Genomic DNA, 24,788 nt, shown 5'->3' on the forward strand with positions numbered 1-24,788 from the left:
CCAATCCTATCACTGCTGCGTTTATGCCCCTGTACACATGCTTGATTCTCTTTCGGAGACATAGCAATCCATAGGTTTTAAGATACTTACTAGTCAGGTACATTTTTAGGTGATTAATATGCGGTGTTGAGTCCATTTCATTGAGCAAGGAGTAGCTCTTGTCTATTCCATATTTGGCTTAAGGAACTTTATCTGTGCTCATTTCAATCTCTGGTTTTATGCAGCACCCCAACTCACCTTTCCCCTTAAGCAAGCATAAGTTGGTTTTCTAAATTTGAGACCCTGTTCTGTTTTGGAATTCAGTTCCTGTGTAGGCAAGTTTACATTCCGTGTATTACTGATATCTTATGATGTTTCTTTTTCTGTGTGACTTATTTCAGTTAGAATCATCGTACCTCAATCCACTCATTATGCTGCTACGGGCCTGATGACATAGATTTCATTGTTGAGTGATACTGAATTGTAGGTAAGTACCACAAGTTCTTTATCCATTTTTCACTTTCTGTGATATTGAACTTGTACGGTAAACGAGGTTCTTGTAAACAGAGGCGTCCCAAACTTTGGGGTGGCTGTGTCTTTTTGATTTTAATTTCCCTAAGCTATAGGACCATAAGTGGAAGTGCCCTAGGCTCTGTTGCTTTGTTTTTTAGATGTTTCAGGAAACACCATACACTTCTCCAGAGTGTCTGTTGGCAATTGACATCCCGCCCATCAGCATAACAAGGCTCCCAGTTCTCCATGGCCTGTCCTGCCTTTCTGGATTTTACCCTTTTTTCAGATGGCCCTTTTGACCGGGGGGAAGTGAGACTTCATTGTAGTGCAGATTTCCTTTGCAAGCTTGCTTGGTTGGCCAAAAAGGGCGTATGTATTTTTTCCTGAATATATTCAGGAAAAAACGTATACGCCCTTTTTGGCCAAGTGCATCATTGTGGACGTTCTGCCTCTTTTCCTATGCTTTCAATGCAATTCCAGTCTACCTCCTGAAATCGGTTTCCTGCAATTCTGCCCCGCTTTCAAGTCCTCTTGGCAGCCTTACTTCAGTATATTTTTGGACGATAGCTGTCATTTATAACTCTGCAGGTTTGTGAATTACAGTGCCCCTGAGCTCCTTTCTTCAACTCGCTTTCTTTTGAGCTGGCCGCAACACCGCAGGATGGCTTCAGGCCCTAATCTGGTTCTGGCACAGCACGCTGAGCCTTTGGTTATTTCCTCATCCTGGTGGGAAATGAGAGTTATATTTGCCCGTCCAGACACCTCCAGCTAGTCTCTCATTGGTTCTCCCTATTCCTGTTCATCTTCCGCAGAAATTGCAAACTGGGCCAAACAGGAGGTTAAAGGCGCTGACTCTCCAAGTGGGGAGAGTGTTAGTAAAGCGTGTGGAATGTTGCACCCGAGTGCCAGGGGAGGAAAACTGAGACATATTTGAACACATCTCCCGTTCACATGGTTGATCATACTCTGGGTTCCACATGCATGTTTTAGCTGAAGGAAGAATACCTTAAACCTGGAGAGTTGAGACCCGTGGAATGGGTACCATGCAATATGACTTCAAAGGGTCTTCATTTGCTCACCGAACCTCTCCAATCCTATCACTGCTGCGTTTATGCCCCTGCACACACGCTTGATTCTCTTTTGGAGACATAGCAATCCATAGGTTTTAAGATACTTACTAGTCAGGTACATTCTTAGGCGTTTAATATGGGGTATTGAGTCCATTTCATTGAGCAAGGAGTAGCTCTTGTCTATTCCATATTTGGCTTAAGGAACTTTATCTGTGCTCATTTCAATCTCTGGTTTTATGCAGCACCCCAACTCACCTTTCCCCTTAAGCAAGCATAAGTTGGTTTTCTAAATTTGAGACCCTGTTCTGTTTTGGAATTCAGTTCCTGTGTAACCAAGTTTACATTCCGTGTATTAGTGATATCTTATGATGTTTCTTTTTCTGTGTGACTTATTTCAGTTAGAATCATCATACCTGAATCCACTCACTGTGCTGCTAAGGGCCTGATGACATAGATTTCATTGCTGAGTGATATTGCTTTGTAAGTAAATACCACAACTTCTTTATCCATTTTTCACTTTCTGCGATGTTGAACTTGTACTGTAAACGAGGTTCTTGTAAACAGAGGCGTCCCAAACTTTGGGGTGGCTGTGTCTTTTTGATTTTAATTTCCCTAAGCTATAGGACCATAAGTGGAAGTGCCCTAGGCTCTGTTGCTTTGTTTTTTAGATGTTTCAGGAAACACCATACACTTCTCCCAAGTGTCTGTTGGCAATTTACATCCCGCCCATCAGCATAACAAGGCTCCCAGTTCTCCATGGCCTGTCCTGCCTTTCTGGATTTTACACTTTTTTCAGATGGCCCTTTTGACAGAGGGGAAGTGAGACTTCATTGTAGTGCAGATTTCCTTTGCAAGCTTGCTTGGTTGGCCAAAAAGGGCGTATGCGTTTTTTCCTGAATATATTCAGGAAAAAACGCATACGCCCTTTTTGGCCAAGTGCATCATTGTGGACGTTCTGCCTCTTTTCCTATGCTTTCAATGCAATTCCAGTCTACCTCCTGAAATCGGTTTCCTGCAATTCTGCCCCGCTTTCAAGTCCTCTTGGCAGCCTTACTTCAGTATATTTTTGGACGATAGCTGTCATTTATAACTCTGCAGGTTTGTGAATTACAGTGCCCCTGAGCTCCTTTCTTCAACTCGCTTTCTTGTGAGCTGGCCGCAACACCGCAGGATGGCTTCAGGCCCTAATCTGGTTCCGGCACGGCACGCTGAGCCTTTGGTGGTTTCCTCTTCCTGGTGGGAAATGAGAGTTAAATTTGCCCGTCCAGACACCTCCAGCTAGTCTCTCATTGGTTCTCGCTATTCCTGTTCATCTTCCGCAGAAATTGCAAACTGGGCCAAACAGGAGGTTAAAGGGACTGACTCTCCATGTCGGGAGAGTGTTAGTAAAGCGTTTGGAATGTTGCACCCGAGTACCAGGGTACGAAAACTGAGACATATTTGAACACGTCTCCCGATCACATGGTTGATCATGCTCTAGGTTCCACATGCATGTTTTAGCTGAAGGAAGAATACCTTAAACCTGGAGAGTTGAGACCCGTGGAATGGGTACCATGCAATATGACTTCAAAGGGTCTTCATTTGCTCACCGAACCTCTCGAGTCCTATCACTGCTGCATTTATGCCCCTGTACACATGCTTGATTCTCTTTCGGAGACATAGCAATCCATAGGTTTTAAGATACTTACTAGTCAGGTACATTCTTAGGCGTTTAATGTGCGGTGTTGAGTCCATTTCGTTCAGAAAGGAGTAGCTCTTGTCTATTAAATATTTGGCTTAAGGAACTTTATCTGTGCTCATTTCAATCTCTGGTTTTATGCAGCACCCCAACTCACCTTTCCCCTTAAGCAAGCATAAGTTGGTTTTCTAAATTTGAGACACTGTTCTGTTCTGTCATTCAGTTCCTGTGTAGCCAAGTTTACATTCCGTGTATTACTGATATCTTATGATGTTTCTTTTTCTGTGTGACTTATTTCAGTTAGAATCATCGTACCTGAATCCACTCATTATGCTGCTACGGGCCTTATGACATAGATTTCATTGCTGAGTGATACTGCATTGTACGTAAGTACCACAAGTTCTTTATCCATTTTTCACTTTCTGTGATATTGAACTTGTACGGTAAACGAGGTTCTTGTAAACAGAGGCGTCCCAAACTTTGGGGTGGCTGTGTCTTTTTGATTTTAATTTCCCTAAGCTATAGGACCATAAGTGGAAGTGCCCTAGGCTCTGTTGCTTTGTTTCTTAGATGTTTCAGGAAACACCATACACTTCTCCCGAGTGTCTGTTGGCAATTTACATCCCGCCCATCAGCATAACAAGGCTCCCAGTTCTCCATGGCCTGTCCTGACTTTCTGGATTTTACACTTTTTTCAGATGGCCCTTTTGACCGGGGGGAAGTGAGACTTCATTGTAGTGCAGATTTCCTTTGCAAGCTTGCTAGGTTGGCCAAAAAGGGCGTATGCGTTTTTTCCTGAATATATTCAGGAAAAAACGCATACGCCCTTTTTGGCCAAGTGCATCATTGTGGACGTTCTGCCTCTTTTCCTATGCTTGAAATGCAATTCCAGTCTACCTCCTGAAATCGGTTTCCTGCAATTCTGCCCCGCTTTCAAGTCCTCTTGGCAGCCTTACTTCAGTCTATTTTTGGACGATAGCTGTCATTTATAACTCTGCAGGTTTGTGCATTACAGTGCCCCTGAGCTTCTTTCTTCAACTCGCTTTCTTGTGAGCTGGCCGCAACACCGCAGGATGGTTTCAGGCCCTAATCTGGTTCCGGCACGGAACGCTGATCCTTTGGTTAATTCCTCTTCCTGGTAGGAAATGAGAGTTAAATTTGCCAGTCCAGACACCTCCAGCTAGTCTCTGATTGGTTCTCGCTATTCCTGTTCATCTTCCGCAGAAATTGCAAACTGGGCCAAACAGGAGGTTAAAGGGACTTACTCTCCAAATGGGGAGAGTGTTAGTAAAGCGTCTGGAATGTTGCACCCGAGTACCAGGGTACGAAAACTGAGACATATTTGAACACATCTCCCGATCACATGGTTGATCATACTCTAGGTTCCACATGCATGTTTTAGCTGAAGGAAGAATACCTTAAACCTGGGTAGTTGAAACCCGTGGAATGGGTACCATGCAATATGACTTCAAAGGGTCTTCATTTGCTCACCGAACCTCTCCAATCCTATCACTGCTGCGTTTATGCCCCTGTCCACATGCTTGATTCTCTTTCGGAGACATAGCAATCCATAGGTTTTAAGATACTTACTAGTCAGGTACATTCTTAGGCGTTTAATATGCGGTGTTGAGTCCATTTCGTTGAGCAAGGAGTAGCTCTTGTCTATTCCATATTTGGCTTAAGGAACTTTATCTGTGCTCATTTCAATCTCTGGTTTTATGCAGCACCCCAACTCACCTTTCCCCTTAAGCAAGCATAATTTGGTTTTCTAAATTTGAGACCCTGTTCTGTTTTGGAATTCAGTTCCTGTGTAGCCAAGTTTACATTCCGTGTATTAGTGATATCTTATGATGTTTCTTTTTCTGTATGACTTATTTCAGTTAGAATCATCGTACCTTAATCCACTCATTATGCTGCTACGGGCCTGATTTCATAGATTTCATTGTGGAGTGATACTGCATTGTACGTAAGTACCACAACTTCTTTATCCATTTTTCACTTTCTGTGATATTGAACTTGTACGGTAAACGAAGTTCTTGTAAACAGAGTCGTCCCAAACTTTGGGGTAGCTGTGTCTTTTTGATTTTAATTTCCCTAAGCTATAGGACCATAAGCGGAAGTGCCCTAGGCTCTGTTGCTTTGTTTTTTAGATGTTTCAGGAAACACCATACACTTCTCCCGAGTGTCTGTTGGCAATTTACATCACGCCCATCAGCATAACAAGGCTCCCAGTTCTCCAAGGCCTGTCCTGCCTTTCTGGATTTTACACTTTTTTCAGATGGCCCTTTTGACCGGGGAGAAGTGAGACTTCATTGTAGTGCAGATTTCCTTTGCAAGTTTGCTTGGTTGGCCAAAAAGGGCGTATGCGTTTTTTCCTGAATATATTCAGGAAAAACGCATATGCCCTTTTTGACCAAGTGCATCATTGTGGACGTTCTGCCTCTTTTCCTATGCTTTCAATGCAATTCCAGTCTACCTCCTGAAATCGGTTTCCTGCAATTCTGCCCCGCTTTCAAGTCCTCTTGGCAGCCTTACTTCAGTCTATTTTTGGACGATAGCTGTCATTTATAACTCTGCAGGTTTGTGAATTACAGTGCCCCTGAGCTCCTTTCTTCAACTCGCTTTCTTGTGAGCTGGTCGCAACACCGCAGGATGGCTTCAGGCCCTAATCTGGTTCCGGCACGGCACGCTGAGCCTTTGGTTAATTCCTCTTCCTGGTGGGAAATGAGAGTTAAATTTGCCCGTCCAGAGACCTCCAGCTCGTCTCTCATTGGTTCTCGCTATTCCTGTTCATCTTCCGCAGAAATTGCAAACTGGGCCAAACAGGAGGTTAAAGGGACTGACTCTCCAAGTCGGGAGAGTGTTAGTAAAGCGTCTGGAATGTTGCACCCGAGTACCAGGGTACGAAAACTGAGACATATTTGAACACGTCTCCCGTACACACGGTTGATCATACTCTGGGTTCCACATGCATGTTTTAGCTGAAGGAAGAATACCTTAAACCTGGAGAGTTGAGACCCGTGGAATGGGTACCATGCAATATGACTTCAAAGGGTCTTCATTTGCTCACCGATCCTCTCCAATCCTATCGCTGCTGCGTTTATGCCCCTGTACACACGCTTGATTCTCTTTCGGAGACATAGCAATCCATAGGTTTTAAGATACTTACTAGTCAGGTACATTCTTAGGCGTTTAATATGCGGTGTTGAGTCCATTTTGTTGAGCAAGGAGTAGCTCTTGTCTATTCCATATTTGGCTTAAGGAACTTTATCTGTGGTCATTTCGATCTCTGGTTTTATGCAGCACCCCAACTCACCTTTCCCCTTAAGCAAGCATAAGTTGGTTTTCTAAATTTGAGACCCTGTTCTGTTCTGTAATTCAGTTCCTGTGTAGCCAAGTTTACATTCCGTGTATTACTGATATCTTATGATGTTTCTTTTTCTGTGTGACTTATTTCAGTTAGAATCATCATACCTGAATCCACTCATTGTGCTGCTAAGGGCCTGATGACATAGATTTCATTGTTGAGTGATATTGCTTTGTAAGTAAATATCACAACTTCTTTATCCATTTCTCACTTTCTGCGATGTTGAACTTGTACTGTAAACGAGGTTCATGTAAACAGAGGCGTCCCAAACTTTGGGGTGGCTGTGTCTTTTTGATTTTAATTTCCCTAAGCTATAGGACCATAAGTGGAAGTGCCCTAGGCTCTGTTGCTTTGTTTATTAGATGATTCAGGAAACACCATACACTTCTCCAGAGTGTCTGTTGGCAATTTACATCCCGCCCATCAGCATAACAAGGCTCCCAGTTCTCCATGGCCTGTCCTGCCTTTCTGGATTTTACACTTTTTTCAGATGGCCCTTTTGACCGGGGGGAAGTGCGACTTCATTGTAGTGCAGATTTCCTTTGCAAGCTTGCTTGGATGGCCAAAAAGTGTGTATGCGTTTTTTCCTGAATATATTCAGGAAAAAACGCATACGCCCTTTTTGGCCAAGTGCATCATTGTGGACGTTCTGCCTCTTTTCCTATGCTTTCAATGCAATTCCAGTCTACCTCCTGAAATCGGTTTCCTGCAATTCTGCCCCGCTTTCAAGTCCTCTTGGCAGCCTTACTTCAGTATATTTTTGAACGATAGCTGTCATTTATAACTCTGCAGGTTTGTGAATTACAGTGCCCCTGAGCTCCTTTCTTCAACTCGCTTTCTTGTGAGCTGGCCGCAACACCGCAGGATGGCTTCAGGCCCTAATCTGGTTCCGGCACGGCACGCTGAGCCTTTGGTTAATTCCTCTTCCTGGTGGGAAATGAGAGTTAAATTTGCCCGTCCAGAGACCTCCAGCTCGTCTCTCATTGGTTCTCGCTATTCCTGTTCATCTTCCGCAGAAATTGCAAACTGGGCCAAACAGGAGGTTAAAGGGACTTACTCTCCAAATGGGGAGAGTGTTAGTAAAGCGTCTGGAATGTTGCACCCGAGTACCAGGGTACGAAAACTGAGACATATTTGAACACATCTCCCGATCACATGGTTGATCATACTCTAGGTTCCACATGCATGTTTTAGCTGAAGGAAGAATACCTTAAACCTGGGTAGTTGAAACCCGTGGAATGGGTACCATGCAATATGACTTCAAAGGGTCTTCATTTGCTCACCGAACCTCTCCAATCCTATCACTGCTGCGTTTATGCCCCTGTCCACATGCTTGATTCTCTTTCGGAGACATAGCAATCCATAGGTTTTAAGATACTTACTAGTCAGGTACATTCTTAGGCGTTTAATATGCGGTGTTGAGTCCATTTCGTTGAGCAAGGAGTAGCTCTTGTCTATTCCATATTTGGCGTAAGGAAATTTATCTGTGCTCATTTCAATCTCTGGTTTTATGCAGCACCCCAACTCACCTTTCCCCTTAAGCAAGCATAATTTGGTTTTCTAAATTTGAGACCCTGTTCTGTTTTGGAATTCAGTTCCTGTGTAGCCAAGTTTACATTCCGTGTATTAGTGATATCTTATGATGTTTCTTTTTCTGTATGACTTATTTCAGTTAGAATCATCGTACCTTAATCCACTCATTATGCTGCTACGGGCCTGATTTCATAGATTTCATTGCGGAGTGATACTGCATTGTACGTAAGTACCACAACTTCTTTATCCATTTTTCACTTTCTGTGATATTGAACTTGTACGGTAAACGAAGTTCTTGTAAACAGAGTCGTCCCAAACTTTGGGGTAGCTGTGTCTTTTTGATTTTAATTTCCCTAAGCTATAGGACCATAAGTGGAAGTGCCCTAGGCTCTGTTGCTTTGTTTTTTAGATGTTTCAGGAAACACCATACACTTCTCCCGAGTGTCTGTTGGCAATTTACATCACGCCCATCAGCATAACAAGGCTCCCAGTTCTCCAAGGCCTGTCCTGCCTTTCTGGATTTTACACTTTTTTCAGATGGCCCTTTTGACCGGGGAGAAGTGAGACTTCATTGTAGTGCAGATTTCCTTTGCAAGTTTGCTTGGTTGGCCAAAAAGGGCGTATGCGTTTTTTCCTGAATATATTCAGGAAAAACGCATATGCCCTTTTTGACCAAGTGCATCATTGTGGACGTTCTGCCTCTTTTCCTATGCTTTCAATGCAATTCCAGTCTACCTCCTGAAATCGGTTTCCTGCAATTCTGCCCCGCTTTCAAGTCCTCTTGGCAGCCTTACTTCAGTATATTTTTGGACGATAGCTGTCATTTATAACTCTGCAGGTTTGTGAATTACAGTGCCCCTGAGCTCCTTTCTTCAACTCGCTTTCTTGTGAGCTGGTCGCAACACCGCAGGATGGCTTCAGGCCCTAATCTGGTTCTGGCACGGCACGCTGAGCCTTTGGTTAATTCCTCTTCCTGGTGGGAAATGAGAGTTAAATTTGCCCGTCCAGAGACCTCCAGCTCGTCTCTCATTGGTTCTCGCTATTCCTGTTCATCTTCCGCAGAAATTGCAAACTGGGCCAAACAGGAGGTTAAAGGGACTGACTCTCCGAGTCGGGAGAGTGTTAGTAAAGCGTCTGGAATGTTGCACCCGAGTACCAGGGTACGAAAACTGAGACATATTTGAACACGTCTCCCGTACACACGTTTGATCATACTCTGGGTTCCACATGCATGTTTTAGCTGAAGGAAGAATACCTTAAACCTGGAGAGTTGAGACCCGTGGAATGGGTACCATGCAATATGACTTCAAAGGGTCTTCATTTGCTCACCGATCCTCTCCAATCCTATCACTGCTGCGTTTATTCCCCTGTACATATGCTTGATTCTCTTTTGGAGACATAGCAATCCATAGGTTTTAAGATACTTACTAGTCAGGTACATTCTTAGGCGTTTAATATGCGGTGTTGAGTCCATTTTGTTGAGCAAGGAGTAGCTCTTGTCTATTCCATATTTGGCTTAAGGAACTTTATCTGTGGTCATTTCGATCTCTGGTTTTATGCAGCACCCCAACTCACCTTTCCCCTTAAGCAAGCATAAGTTGGTTTTCTAAATTTGAGACCCTGTTCTGTTCTGTCATTCAGTTCCTGTGTAGCCAAGTTTACATTCCGTGTATTACTGATATCTTATGATGTTTCTTTTTCTGTGTGACTTATTTCAGTTAGAATCATCATACCTGAATCCACTCATTGTGCTGCTAAGGGCCTGATGACATAGATTTCATTGTTGAGTGATATTGCTTTGTAAGTAAATATCACAACTTCTTTATCCATTTCTCACTTTCTGCGATGTTGAACTTGTACTGTAAACGAGGTTCTTGTAAACAGAGGCGTCCCAAACTTTGGGGTGGCTGTGTCTTTTTGATTTTAATTTCCCTAAGCTATAGGACCATAAGTGGAAGTGCCCTAGGCTCTGTTGCTTTGTTTATTAGATGATTCAGGAAACACCATACACTTCTCCAGAGTGTCTGTTGGCAATTTACATCCCGCCCATCAGCATAACAAGGCTCCCAGTTCTCCATGGCCTGTCCTGCCTTTCTGGATTTTACACTTTTTTCAGATGGCCCTTTTGACCGGGGGGAAGTGCGACTTCATTGTAGTGCAGATTTCCTTTGCAAGCTTGCTTGGATGGCCAAAAAGTGTGTATGCGTTTTTTCCTGAATATATTCAGGAAAAAACGCATACGCCCTTTTTGGCCAAGTGCATCATTGTGGACGTTCTGCCTCTTTTCCTATGCTTTCAATGCAATTCCAGTCTACCTCCTGAAATCGGTTTCCTGCAATTCTGCCCCGCTTTCAAGTCCTCTTGGCAGCCTTACTTCAGTATATTTTTGGACGATAGCTGTCATTTATAACTCTGCAGGTTTGTGAATTACAGTGCCCCTGAGCTCCTTTCTTCAACTCGCTTTCTTGTGAGCTGGCCGCAACACCGCAGGATGGCTTCAGGCCCTAATCTGGTTCCGGCACGGCACGCTGAGCCTTTGGTTAATTCCTCTTCCTGGTGGGAAATGAGAGTTAAATTTGCCCGTCCAGAGACCTCCAGCTCATCTCTCATTGGTTCTCGCTATTCCTGTTCATCTTCCGCAGAAATTGCAAACTGGGCCAAACAGGAGGTTAAAGGGACTGACTCTCCAAGTCGGGAGAGTGTTAGTAAAGCGTCTGGAATGTTGCACCCGAGTACCAGGGTACGAAAACTGAGACATATTTGAACACGTCTCCCGTTCACATGGTTGATCATACTCTGGGTTCCACATGCATGTTTTAGCTGAAGGAAGAATACCTTAAACCTGGAGAGTTGAGACCCGTGGAATGGGTACCATGCAATATGACCTCAAAGGGTCTTCATTTGCTCACCGATCCTCTCCAATCCTATCACTGCTGCGTTTATTCCCCTGTACATATGCTTGATTCTCTTTTGGAGACATAGCAATCCATAGGTTTTAAGATACTTACTAGTCAGGTACATTCTTAGGCGTTTAATATGCGGTGTTGAGTCCATTTCGTTGAGCAAGGAGTAGCTCTTGTCTATTCCATATTTGGCTTAAGGAACTTTATCTGTGGTCATTTCGATCTCTTCTTTTATGCAGCACCCCAACTCACCTTTCCCCTTAAGCAAGCATAAGTTGGTTTTCTAAATTTGAGACCCTGTTCTGTTCTGTAATTCAGTTCCTGTGTAGCCAAGTTTACATTCCGTGTATTACTGATATCTTATGATGTTTCTTTTTCTGTGTGACTTATTTCAGTTAGAATCATCATACCTGAATCCACTCATTGTGCTGCTAAGGGCCTGATGACATAGATTTCATTGTTGAGTGATATTGCTTTGTAAGTAAATATCACAACTTCTTTATCCATTTCTCACTTTCTGCGATGTTGAACTTGTACTGTAAACGAGATTCTTGTAAACAGAGGCGTCCCAAACTTTGGGGTGGCTGTGTCTTTTTGATTTTAATTTCCCTAAGCTATAGGACCATAAGTGGAAGTGCCCTAGGCTCTGTTGCTTTGTTTTTTAGATGTTTCAGGAAACACCATACACTTCTCCCGAGTGTCTGTTGGCAGTTGACATCCCGCCCATCAGCATAACAAGGCTCCCAGTTCTCCATGGCCTGTCCTGCCTTTCTGGATTTTACACTTTTTTCAGATGGCGCTTTTGACCGGGGGGAAGTGAGACTTCATTGTAGTGCAGATTTCCTTTGCAAGTTTGCTTGGTTGGCCAAAAAGGGCGTATGCGTTTTTTCCTGAATATATTCAGGAAAAAACGCATACACCCTTTTTGGCCAAGTGCATCATTGTGGACGTTCTGCCTCTTTTCCTATGCTTTCAATGCAATTCCAGTCTACCTCCTGAAATCGGTTTCCTGCAATTCTGCCCCGCTTTCAAGTCCTCTTGGCAGCCTTACTTCAGTATATTTTTGGACGATAGCTGTCATTTATAACTCTGCATGTTTTTGAATTACAGTGCCCCTGATCTCCTTTCTTCAACTCGCTTTCTTGTGAGCTGGACGCAACACCACAGGATGTCTTCAGGCCCTAATCTGGTTCCGGCACGGCACGCTGAGCCTTTGGTTAATTCCTCTTCCTGGTGGGAAATGAGAGTTAAATTTGCCCGTCCAGACACCTCCAGCTAGTCTCTCATTGGTTCTCGCTATTCCTGTTCATCTTCCGCAGAAATTGCAAACTGGGCCAAACAGGAGGTTAAAGGGACTGACTCTCCAAGTCGGGAGAGTGTTAGTAAAGCGTCTGGAATGTTGCACCCGAGTACCAGGGTACGAAAACTGAGACATATTTGAACACGTCTCCCGATCACATGGTTGATCATACTCTAGGTTCCACATGCATGTTTTAGCTGAAGGAAGAATACCTTAAACCTGGGTAGTTGAAACCCGTGGAATGGGTACCATGCAATATGATTTCAAAGGGTCTTCATTTGCTCACCGATCCTCTCCTAATCCTATCACTGCTGCGTTTATGTCCCTGTGCACATGCTTGATTCTCTTTCGGAGACATAGCAATCCATAGGTTTTAAGATACTTACTAGTCAGGTACATTCTTAGGCGTTTAATATGGGGTATTGAGTCCATTTCGTTGAGCAAGGAGTAGCTCTTGTCTATTCCATATTTGGCTTAAGGAACTTTATCTGTGCTCATTTCAATCTCTGGTTTTATGCAGCACCCCAACTCACCTTTACCCTTAAGCAAGCATAAGTTGGTTTTCTAAATTTGAGACCCTGTTCTGTTCTGTAATTCAGTTCCTGTGTAGCCAAGTTTACATTCCGTGTATTACTGATATCTTATGATGTTTCTTTTTCTGTGTGACTTATTTCAGTTAGAAACATCATACCTGAATCCACTCATTGTGCTGCTAAGGGCCTGATGACATAGATTTCATTGCTGAGTGATACTGCATTGTACGTAAGTACCACAACTTCTTTATCCATTTTTCACTTTCTGTGATATTGAACTTGTACGGTAAACGAGGTTCTTGTAAACAGAGGCGTCCCAAACTTTGGGGTGGCTGTGTCTTTTTGATTTTAATTTCCCTAAGCTATAGGACCATAAGCGGAAGTGCCCTAGGCTCTGTTGCTTTGTTTTTTAGATGTTTCAGGAAACACCATACACTTCTCCCGAGTGTCTGTTGGCAATTTACATCACGCCCATCAGCATAACAAGGCTCCCATTTCTCCAAGGCCTGTCCTGCCTTTCTGGATTTTACACTTTTTTCAGATGGCCCTTTTGACCGGGGGGAAGTGAGACTTCATTATAGTGCAGATTTCCTTTGCAAGCTTGCTTGGTTGGCCAAAAAGGGCGTATGCGTTTTTTCCTGAATATATTCAGGAAAAAACGCATACGCCCTTTTTGTCCAAGTGCATCATTGTGGACGTTCTGCCTCTTTTCCTATGCTTTCAATGCAACTCCAGTCTACCTCCTGAAATCGGTTTCCTGCAATTCTGCACCGCTTTCAAGTCCTCTTGGCAGCCTTACTTCAGTATATTTTTGGACGATAGCTGTCATTTATAACTCTGCAGGTTTGTGAATTACAGTGCCCCTGAGCTCCTTTCTTCAACTCGCTTCCTTGTGATCTGGCCGCAACACCGCAGGATAGGTTCAGGCCCTAATCTGCTTCCGGCACAGCACGCTGAGCCTTTGGTAAATTCCTCTTCCTGGTGGGATATGAGAGTTAAATTTGCCCGTCCAGACACCTCCAGCTACTCTCTCATTGGTTCTCGCTATTCCTGTTCATCTTCCGCAGAAATTGCAAACTGGGCCAAACAGGAGGTTAAAGGGACTGACTCTTCAAGTGGGGAGAGTGTTAGTAAAGCGTCTGGAATGTTGCACCCGAGTACCAGGGAGGAAAACTGAGACATATTTGAACACATCTCCCGTTCACACGGTTGATCATACTCTGGGTTCCACATGCATGTTTTAGCTGAAGGAAGAATACCTTAAACCTGGAGAGTTGAGACCCGTGGAATGGGTACCATGCAATATGACTTCAAAGGGTCTTCATTTGCTCACCGAACCTCTCCAATCCTATCACTGCTGCGTTTATGCCCCTGTACACACGCTTGATTCTCTTTTGGAGACATAGCAATCCATAGGTTTTAAGATACTTACTAGTCAGGTACATTCTTAGGCGTTTAATATGCGGTGTTGAGTCCATTTCGTTGAGCAAGGAGTAGCTCTTGTCTATTCCATATTTGGCTTAAGGAACTTTATCTGTGCTCATTTCAATCTCTGGTTTTATGCAGCACCCCAACTCACCTTTCCCCTTAAGCAAGTATAAGTTGGTTTTCTAAATTTAAGACCCTGTTCTGTTCTGTAATTCAGTTCCTGTGTAGCCAAGTTTACATTCCGTGTATTACTGATATCTTATGATGTTTCTTTTTCTGTGTGACTTATTTCAGTTAGAATCATCATACCTGAATCCACTGATTGTGCTGCTAAGGGCCTGATGACACAGATTTCATTGCTGTGTGATATTGCTTTGTAAGTAAATACCACAACTTCTTTATCTATTTTTCACTTTCTGTGATGTTGAACTTGTACTGTACACGAGGTTCTTGTAAACAGAGGTGTCCCAAACTTTGGGGTGGCTGTGTCTTTTTGATTTTAATTTCCCTAAGCTATAGGACCATAAGTGGAAGTGCCCTAGGCTCTGTTGCTTTGTTTTTTAGATGTTTCAGGAAACACCATACACTTCTCCAGAGTGTCTGTTGGCAATTTACATCCCGCCCATCAGCATAACAAGGCTCCCAGTTCTCCATGGCCTGTCCTGCCTTTCTGGATTTTACACTTTTTTCAGATGGCCCTTTTGACCGGGGGGAAGTGAGACTACATTGTAGTGCAGATTTCCTTTGTAAGCTTGCTTGGTTGGCCAAAAAGGGTGTATGCGTTTTTTCCTGAATATATTCAGGAAAAAACGCATACGCCCTTTTTGGCCAAGTGCATCATTGTGGACGTTCTGCCTCTTTTCCTATGCTTTCAATGCAATTCCAGTCTACCTCCTGAAATCGGTTTCCTGCAATTCTGCCCCGCTTTCAAGTCCTCTTGGCAGCCTTACTTCAGTATGTTTTTGGACGATAGCTGTCATTTATTATTCTGCAGGTTAGTGAATTACAGTGCCCCTGAGTTCCTTTCTTCAACTCGCTTTCTTGTGAGCTACCCGCAACACCGCAGGATGGCTTCAGGCCCTAATCTGGTTCCGGCACGGCACGCTGAGCCTTTGGTTAATTCCTCTTCCTGGTGGGAAATGAGAGTTAAATTTGCCCGTTCAGACACCTCCAGCTAGTCTCTCATTGGTTCTCACTATTCCTGTTCATCTTCCGCAGAAATTGCAAACTGGGCCAAAGAGGAGGTTAAAGGCGCAGACTCTCCAAGTGGGGAGAGTTTTAGTAAAGCGTCTGGAATGTTGCACCCGAGTACCAGGGGAGGAAAACTGAGACATATTTGAAAACGTCTCCCGTTCACACGGTTGGCCATACTCTGGGTTCCACATGCATGTTTTAGCTGAAGGAAGAATACCTTAAACCTGGAGAGTTGAGACCCGTGGAATGGGTACCATGCAATATGACTTCAAAGGGTCTTCATTTGCTCACCGAACCTCTCCAATCCTATCACTGCTGCGTTTATGCCCCTGTACACACGCTTGATTCTCTTTTGGAGACATAGCAATCCATAGGTTTTCAGATTCTTACTAGTCAGGTACATTCTTAGGCGTTTAATATGGGGTGTTGAGTCCATTTCGTTGAGCAAGGAGTAGCTCTTGTCTATTCCATATTTGGCTTAAGGAACTTTATCTGTGCTCATTTCAATCTCTGGTTTTATGCAGCACCCCAACTCACCTTTCCCCTTAAGCAAGCATAAGTTGGTTTTCTAAATTTGAGACCCTGTTCTGTTTTGGAATTCAGTTCCTGTGTAGCCAAGTTTACATTCCGTGTATTAGTGATATCTTATGATGTTTCTTTTTCTGTGTGAATTATTTCAGTTAGAATCATCGTACCTGAATACACTCATTATGCTGCTACGGGCCTGATGACATAGATTTCATTGCTGAGTGATACTGCATTGTACGTAAGTACCACAAGTTCTTTATCCATTTTTCAATTTCTGTGATATTGAACATGTACTGTAAACGAGGTTCTTGTAAACAGAGGCGTCCCAAACTTTGGGGTGGCTGTGTCTTTTTGATTTTAATTTCCCTAAGCTATAGGACCATAAGTGGAAGTGCCCTAGGCTCTGTTGCTTTGTTTTTTAGATGTTTCAGGAAACACCATACACTTCTCCCGAGTGTCTGTTGGCAATTGACATCCCACCCATCAGCATAACAAGGCTCCCAGTTCTCCATGGCCTGTCCTGCCTTTCTGGATTTTACACTTTTTTCAGATGGCCCTTTTGACCGGGGGGAAGTGAGACTTCATTGTAGTGCAGATTTCCTTTGCAAGTTTGCTTGGTTGGCCAAAAAGGACGTATGCGTTTTTTCCTGAATATATTCAGGAAAAAACGCATACGCCCTTTTTGGCCAAGTGCATCATTGTGGACGTTCTGCCTCTTTTCCTATCCTTTCAATGCAATTCCAGTCTACCTCCTGAAATCGGTTTCCTGCAATTCTGCCCTGCTTTCAAGTCCTCTTGGCAGCCTTACTTCAGTATATTTTCGGACGATAGCTGTCATTTATAACTCTGCAGGTTTGTGAATTACAGTGCCCCTGAGCTCCTTTCTTCAACTCGCTTTCTTGTGACCTGGCCGCAACACCGCAAGATGGCTTCAGGCCCTAATCTCATTCCGGCACGGCACGCTGAGCCTTTGGTTAATTCCTCTTCCTGGTGGGAAATGAGAGTTAAATTTGCCCGTCCAGACACCTCCAGCTAGTCTCTCATTGGTTCTCGCTATTCCTGTTCATCTTCCGCAGAAATTGCAAACTGGGCCAAACAGGAGGTTAAAGGGACTGACTCTCCAAGTCGGGAGACTGTTAGTAAAGCGTCTGGAATGTTGCACCCGAGTACCAGGGTACGAAAACTGGGACATATTTGAACACGTCTCCCGATCACATGGTTGATCATACTCTAGGTTCCACATGCATGTTTTAGCTGAAGGAAGAATACCTTAAACCTGGAGAGTTGATACCCGTGGAATGGGTACCATGCAATATGACTTCAAAGGGTCTTCATTTGCTCACCGAACCTCTCCAATCCTATCACTGCTGCGTTTATGCCTCTGTACACACGCTTGATTCTCTTTTGGAGACATGGCAATCCATAGATTTTAAGATACTTACTAGTCAGGTACATTCTTAGGCGTTTAATATGGGGTGTTGAGTCCATTTCGTTGAGCAAGGAGTAGCTCTTGTCTATTCCATATTTGGCTTAAGGAACTTTATCTGTGCTCATTTCAATCTCTGGTTTTATGCAGCACCCCAACTCACCTTTCCCCTTAAGCAAGCATAAGTTGGTTTTCTAAATTTGAGACCCTGTTCTGTTCTGTAATTCAGTTCCTGTGTAGCCAAGTTTACATTCCGTGTATTACTGATATCTTATGATGTTTCTTTTTCTGTGTGACTTATTTCAGTTAGAATCATCATACCTGAATCCACTCATTGTGCTGCTAAGGGCCTGATGACATAGATTTCATTGCTGAGTGATATTGCTTTGTAAGTAAATACCACAACTTCTTTATCCATTTTTCACTTTCTGCGATGTTGAACTTGTACTGTAAACGAGGTTCTTGTAAACAGAGGCGTCCCAAACTTTGGGGTGGCTGTGTCTTTTTGATTTTAATTTCCCTAAGCTATAGGACCATAAGTGGAAGTGCCCTAGGCTCTGTTGCTTTGTTTTTTAGATGTTTCAGGAAACACCATACACTTCTCCCGAGTGGCTGTTGGCAATTTACATCCCGCCCATCAGCATAACAAGACTCCCAGTTCTCCATGGCCTGTCCTGACTTTCTGGATTTTACACTTTTTTCAGATGGCCCTTTTGACCGGGGGGAAGTGAGACTTCATTGTAGTGCAGATTTCCTTTGCAAGCTTGCTTGGTTGGCCAAAAAGCGCGTATGTATTTTTTCCTGAATATATTCAGGAAAAAACGCATACGCCCTTTTTGGCCAAGTGCATCATTGTGGACGTTCTGCCTCTTTTCCTATGCTTTCAATGCAATTCCAGTCTACCTCCTGAAATCGGTTTCCTGCAATTCTGCCCCGCTTTCAAGTCCTCTTGGCAGCCTTACTTCAGTCTATTTTTGGACGATAGCTGTCATTTATAACTCTGCATGTTTTTGAATTTCAGTGCCCCTGAGCTCCTTTCTTCAACTCGCTTTCTTGTGAGCTGGCCGCAACACCACAGGATGGCTTCAGGCCCTAATCTGGTTCCGGCACGGCACGCTGAACCTTTGGTTAATTCCTCTTCCTGGTGGGAAATGAGAGTTAAATTTGCCCGTCCAGACACCTCCAGCTAGTCTCTCATTGGTTCTCGCTATTCCTGTTCATCTTTCGCAGAAATTGCAAACTGGGCCTAACAGGAGGTTAAAGGGACTGACTCTCCAAGTCGGGAGAGTGTTAGTAAAGCGTCTGGAATGTTGCACCTGAGTACCAGGGTACGAAAACTGAGACATATTTGAACACGTCTCCCGATCACATGGTTGATCATACTCTAGGTTCCACATGCATGTTTTAGCTGAAGGAAGAATACCTTAAACCTGGGTAGTTGAAACCCGTGGAATGGGTACCATGCAATATGATTTCAAGGGTCTTCATTTGCTCACCGATCCTCTCCTAATCCTATCACTGCTGCGTTTATACCCCTGTGCACATGCTTGATTCTCTTTCGTAGTCATAGCAATCCATAGGTTTTAAGATACTTACTAGTCAGGTACATTCTTAGGCGTTTAATATGGGGTATTGAGTCCATTTCGTTGAGCAAGGAGTAGCTCTTGTCTATTCCATATTTGGCTTAAGGAACTTTATCTGTGCTCATTTCAATCTCTGGTTTTATGCAGCACCCCAACTCACCTTTCCCCTTAAGCAAGCATAAGTTGGTTTTCTAAATTTGAGACCCTGTTCTGTTCTGTAATTCAGTTCCTGTGTAGCCAAGTTTACATTCCGTGTATTACTGATATCTTATGATGTTTCTTTTTCTGTGTGACTTATTTCAGTTAGAAACATCATACCTGAATCCACTCATTGTGCTGCTAAGGGCCTGATGACATAGATTTCATTGCTGAGTGATACTGCATTGTACGTAAGTACCAGAAGTTCTTTATCCATTTTTCACTTTCTGTGATATTGAACTTGTACGGTAAACGAGGTTCTTGTAAACAGAGGCGTCCCAAATTTGGGGTGGCTGTGTCTTTTTGATTTTAATTTCCCTAAGCTATAGGACCATAAGTGGAAGTGCCCTAGGCTCTGTTGCTTTGTTTTTTAGATGTTTCAGGAAACACCATACACTTCTCCCGAGTGTCTGTTGGCAATTTACATCCCGCCCATCAGCATAACAAGGCTCCCAGTTCTCCATGGCCTGTCCTGCCTTTCTGGATTTTACACTTTTTTCAGATGGCCCTTTTGACCAGGGGGAAGTGAGACTTCACTGTAGTGCAGATTTCCTTTGCAAGCTTGCTTGGTTGGCCAAAAAGGGCGTATGCGTTTTTTCATGAATATATTCAGGAAAAAACACATACGCCCTTTTTGGCCAAGTGCATCATTGTGGACGTTCTGCCTCTTTTCCTATGCTTTCAATGCAATTCCAGTCTACCTCCTGAAATCGGTTTCCTGCAATTCTGCCCCGCTTTCAAGTCCTCTTGGCAGCCTTACTTCAGTCTATTTGTGGACGATAGCTGTCATTTATAACTTTGCAGGTTTGTGCATTACAGTGCCCCTGAGCTCCTTTCTTCAACTCGCTTTCTTTTGAGCTGACCGCAACACCGCAGGATGGTTTCAGGCCCTAATCTGGTCCCGGCACAGAACACTGATTCTTTGGTTAATTCCTCTTCCTGGTGGGAAATGAGAGTTAAATTTGCCCGTCCAGACACCTCCAGCTAGTCTCTCATTGGTTCTCGCTATTCCTGTTCATCTTCCGCAGAAATTGCAAACTGGGCCAAACAGGAGGTTAAAGGGACTTACTCTCCAAGTCGGGAGAGTGTTAGTAAAGCGTCTGGAATGTTGCACCCGAGTACCAGGGTACGAAAAGTGAGACATATTTGAACACATCTCCCGATCACATGGTTGATCATACTCTAGGTTCCACATGCATGTTTTAGCTGAAGGAAGAATACCTTAAACCTGGGTAGTTGAAACCCGTGGAATGGGTACCATGCAATATGACTTCAAAGGGTCTTCATTTGCTCACCGAACCTCTCCAATCCTATCACTGCTGCGTTTATGCTCCTGTACACACGCTTGATTCTCTTTTGGAGACATAGCAATCCATAGGTTTTAAGATACTTACTAGTCAGGTACATTCTTAGGCGTTTAATATGGGGTGTTGAGTCCATTTCGTTGAGCAAGGAGTAGCTCTTGTCTATTCAATATTTGGCTTAAGGAACTTTATCTGTGCTCATTTCAATCTCTGGTTTTATGCAGCACCCCAACTCACCTTTCCCCTTAAGCAAGCATAAGTTGGTTTTCTAAATTTGACACCCTGTTCTGTTTTGGAATTCAGTTCCTGTGTAGGCAAGTTTACATTCCGTGTATTAGTGATATCTTATGATGTTTCTTTTTCTGTGTGACTTATTTCAGTTAGAATCATCGTACCTGAATCCACTCATTGTGCTGCTTTGGGCCTGATGACATAGATTTCATTGCTGAGTGATACTGCATTGTACTTAAGTACCACAAGTTCTTTATCCATTTTTCACTTTCTGTGATATTGAACTTGTACGGTAAACGAGGTTCTTGTCAACAGAGGTGTCCCAAACTTTGGGGTGGCTGTGTCTTTTTGATTTTAATTTCCCTAAGCTATAGGACCATATGTGGAAATGCCCTAGGCTCTGTTGCTTTGTTTTTTAGATGTTTCAGGAAACACCATACACCTCTCCCGAGTGTCTGTTGGCAATTTACATCCCGCCCATCAGCATAACAAGGCTCCCAGTTCTCCATGGCCTGTCCTGCCTTTCTGGATTTTACACTTTTTTCAGATGGCCCTTTTGACCGGGGGGAAGTGAGACTTCATTGTAGTGCAGATTTCCTTTGCAAGTTTGCTTGGTTGGCCAAAAAGGGCGTATGCGTTTTTTCCTGAATATATTCAGGAAAAAACGCATACGCCCTTTTTAGCCAAGTGCATCATTGTGGACGTTCTGCCTCTTTTCCTATGCTTTCAATGCAATTCCAGTCTACCTCCTGAAATCGGTTTCCTGCAATTCTGCCCCGCTTTCAAGTCCTCTTGGCAGCCTTACTTCAGTATATTTTTGGACGATAGCTGTCATTTATAACTCTACAGGTTTGTGCATTACAGTGCCCCAGAGCTCCTTTCTTCAACTTGCTTTCTTGTGAGCTGGACAAAACACCGCAGGATGGCTTCAGGCCCTAATCTGGTTCCGGCACGGCACGCTGAGCCTTTGGTTATTTCCTCTTCCTGGTGGGAAATGAGAGTTAAATTTGCCCGTCCAGACACCGCCAGCTAGTCTCTCTTTGGTTTTCGCTATTCCTGTTCATCTTCCGCAGAAATTGCAAACTGGGCCAAACAGGAGGTTAAAGGGACTGACTCTCCAAGTCGGGAGAGTGTTAGTAAAGCGTCTGGAATGTTGCACCCAAGGACCAGGGTACGAAAGCTGAGACATATTTGAACACATCTCCCGATCACATGGTTGATCATACTCTAGGTTCCACATGCATGTTTTAGCTGAAGGAAGAATACCTTAAACCTGGGTAGTTGAAACCCGTGGAATGGGTACCATGCAATATGACATCAAAGGGTCTTCATTTGCTCACCGAACCTCTCCAATCCTATCACTGCTGCGTTTATGCCCCTGTACACATGCTTGATTCTCTTTCAGAGACATAGCAATCCATAGGTTTTAAGATACTTACTAGTCAGGTACATTCTTAGGCGTTTAATATGCGGTGTTGAGTCCATTTCGTTGAGCAAGGAGTAGCTCTTGTCTATTCCATATTTGGCTTAAGGAACTTTATCTGTGCTCATTTCAATCTCTGGTTTTATGCAGCACCCCAACTCACCTTTCCCCTTAAGCAAGCATAAGTTGGTTTTCTAAATTTAAGACCCTGTTCTGTTCTGTAATTCAGTATCTGTGTAGCCAAGTTTACATTCCGTGTATTACTGATATCTTATGATGTTTCTTTTTCTGTGTGACTTATTTCAGTTAGCATCATCATACCTGAATCCACTCATTGTGCTGCTAAGGACCTGATGACATAGATTTCATTGCTGATTGATATTGCTTTGTAAGTAAATACCACAAGTTCTTTATCCATTTTTCACTTTCTGCGATGTTGAACTTGTACTGTAAATGAGGTTCTTGTAAACAGAGGCGTCCCAAACTTTGGGGTGGCTGTGTCTTTTTGATTTTAATTTCCCTAAGCTATAGGACCATAAGTGGAAGTGCCCTAGGCTCTGTTGCTTTGTTTTTTAGATGTTTCAGGAAACACCATACACTTCTCCCGAGTGTCTGTTGGCAATTTACATCCCGCCCATCAGCATAACAAGGCTCCCGGTTCTCCATGGCCTGTCCTGCCTTTCTGGATTTTACACTTTTTTCAGATGGCCCTTTTGACCAGGGGGAAGTGAGACTTCATTGTAGTGCAGATTTCCTTTGCAAGCTTGCTTGGTTGGCCAAAAAGGGCGTATGCGTTTTTTCCTGAATATATTCAGGAAAAAACGCATACGCCCTTTTTGGCCAAGTGCATCATTGTGGACGTTCTGCCTCTTTTCCTATGCTTTCAATGCAATTCCAGTCTACCTCCTGAAATCGGTTTCCTGCAATTCTGCCCCGCTTTCAAGTCCTCTTGGCAGCCTTACTTCAGTATATTTTTGGACGATAGCTGTCATTTATAACTCTGCAGTTTTGTGAATTACAGTGCCCCTGAGCTCCTTTCTTCAACTCGCTTTCTTTTGAGCTGGCCGCAACACCGCAGGATGGCTTCAGGCCCTAATCTGGTCCCGGCACGGCACGCTGAGCCTTTGGTTATTTCCTCTTCCCGGTGGGAAATGAGAGTTATATTTGCCCGTCCAGACACCTCCAGCTAGTCTCTCATTGGTTCTCCCTATTCCTGTTCATCTTCCGCAGAAATTGCAAACTGGGCCAAACAGGAGGTTAAAGGTGCTGACTCTCCAAGTGGGGAGAGTGTTAGTAAAGCATGTGGAATGTTGCACCCGAGTGCCAGGGGAGGAAAACTGAGACATATTTGAACACATCTCCCGTTCACACGGTTGATCATACTCTGGGTTCCACATGCATGTTTTAGCTGAAGGAAGAATCCCTTAAACCTGGAGAGTTGAGACCCGTGGAATGGGTACCATGCAATATGACTTCAAAGGGTCTTCATTTGCTCACCGAACCTCTCCAATCCTATCACTGCTGCGTTTATGCCCCTGCACACACGCTTGATTCTCTTTTGGAGACATAGCATTCCATAGGTTTTAAGATACTTACTAGTCAGGTACATTCTTAGGCGTTTAATATGGGGTGTTGAGTCCATTTCGTTGAGCAAGGAGTAGCTCTTGTCTATTCCATATTTGGCTTAAGGAACTTTATCTGTGCTCATTTCAATCTCTGGTTTTATGCAGCACCCCAACTCACCTTTCCCCTTAAGCAAGCATAAGTTGGTTTTCTAAATTTGAGACCCTGTTCTGTTCTGTAATTCAGTTCCTGTGTAGCCAAGTTTACATTCCGTGTATTACTGATATCTTATGATGTTTCTTTTTTTGTGTGACTTATTTCAGTTAGAATCATCATACCTGAATCCACTCATTGTGCTGCTAAGGGCCTGATGACATAGATTTCATTGCTGAGTGATACTGCATTGTACATAAGTACCTGAAGTACTTTATCCATTTTTCACTTTCTGCGATGTTGAACTTGTACTGTAAACGAGGTTCTTGTAAACAGAGGCGTTCCATACTTTGGGATGGCTGTGTCTGTTTGATTTTAATTTCCCTAAGCTATAGGACCATAAGTGGAAGTGCCCTAGGCTCTGTTGCTTTGTTTTTTACATGTTTCAGGAAACACCATACACTTCTCCTGAGTGTCTGTTGGCAATTTACATCCCGCCCATCAGCATAACAAGGCTCCCAGTTCTCCATGGCCTGTCCTGCCTTTCTGGATTTTACACTTTTTTCAGATGGCCCTTTTGACCAGGGGGAAGTGAGACTTCATTGTAGTGCAGATTTCCTTTGCAAGCTTGCTTTGTTGGCCAAAAAGTGCGTATGCGTTTTTTCCTGAATATATTCAGGAAAAAACGCATACGCCCTTTTTGGCCAAGTGCATCATTGTGGACGTTCTGCCTCTTTTCCTATGCTTTCAATGCAATTCCAGTCTACCTCCTGAAATCGGTTTCCTGCAATTCTGCCCCGCTTTCAAGTCCTCTTGGCAACCTTACTTCAGTATATTTTTGGACGATAGCTGTCATTTATAACTCTGCAGGTTTGTGCATT

At 43.6% G+C, this 24,788-nt stretch overlaps 1 long non-coding RNA gene across 22 annotated transcripts in view; it reads left to right on the plus strand.

Annotated features, from left to right (window-relative positions):
- LOC307181352 overlaps window positions 1–24,788 on the plus strand; it is a 1,649,813-nt gene that overhangs the window by 576,977 nt on the left and 1,048,048 nt on the right. For all 22 annotated transcript variants that reach the window (XR_013826479.1, XR_013826480.1, XR_013826505.1 and 19 more), the window contains one exon: window positions 20,918–21,007. This is a non-coding gene — a long non-coding RNA (uncharacterized lncRNA). The remainder of the gene's footprint in view (window positions 1–20,917; window positions 21,008–24,788) is intronic.

The sequence above is a fragment of the Stenella coeruleoalba genome (genome assembly GCF_951394435.1).
Source record: "Stenella coeruleoalba genome assembly, contig: scaffold_48, whole genome shotgun sequence".
Classification (NCBI taxonomy): Eukaryota; Metazoa; Chordata; class Mammalia; order Artiodactyla; family Delphinidae; genus Stenella; species Stenella coeruleoalba.